Consider the following 633-nt stretch of genomic DNA (forward strand, 5'->3'; position numbering starts at 1 on the left):
CAAATCAATCTTTATTTATATAGCACTTTTCATATAAAAGAATAACACAAAGTGCTTTACAAGAAAAACAGAACAGTGTAAGTATTATAAAAACATGCAATAAAATTAAAAATTAACCCCCCTGCTCCAAACCAGCAGACAACACCACTACCCCTTTCTTACCACCCACTCCCTAACTGATAGAAATAGACAATAGAAAAATAGGCTGAGCACATAAATTGGTTGTTGGACACTAATAATAATTTGGACCTCCCTTTCAATGAACAGCTGCAAAGCCAGTCAAATGCAGCATCACAGACAGGGTCCCACCTCACCACAGCTAGGCGGTGATGCAGGTCCCCATCCAGAACCACAACGGCTGAACCACAGCTGACCCAGAGAGAGAGAGGACCCAAATGAGGAAGCACTGGATATAAAACTTAAGAATGATTAAAATTTAAAAATGAGAAGAGAAAGTAAAAGTAATAAAGAAATAAACAATAAAATAAGGAATATTAAGATAAATTGTTATTAAATTAGTGTAAATTCATAGAACATGATGAAAAGGATACACAAATAAAATAATTAAAAATAAACAAATAAATAAATAAATAAATACATAAAAGTAGCAAAGTTAGCTAAAAGCCAGGTTAA

Source organism: Oryzias melastigma, linkage group LG21 (assembly GCF_002922805.2).
Source record: "Oryzias melastigma strain HK-1 linkage group LG21, ASM292280v2, whole genome shotgun sequence".
Classification (NCBI taxonomy): Eukaryota; Metazoa; Chordata; class Actinopteri; order Beloniformes; family Adrianichthyidae; genus Oryzias; species Oryzias melastigma.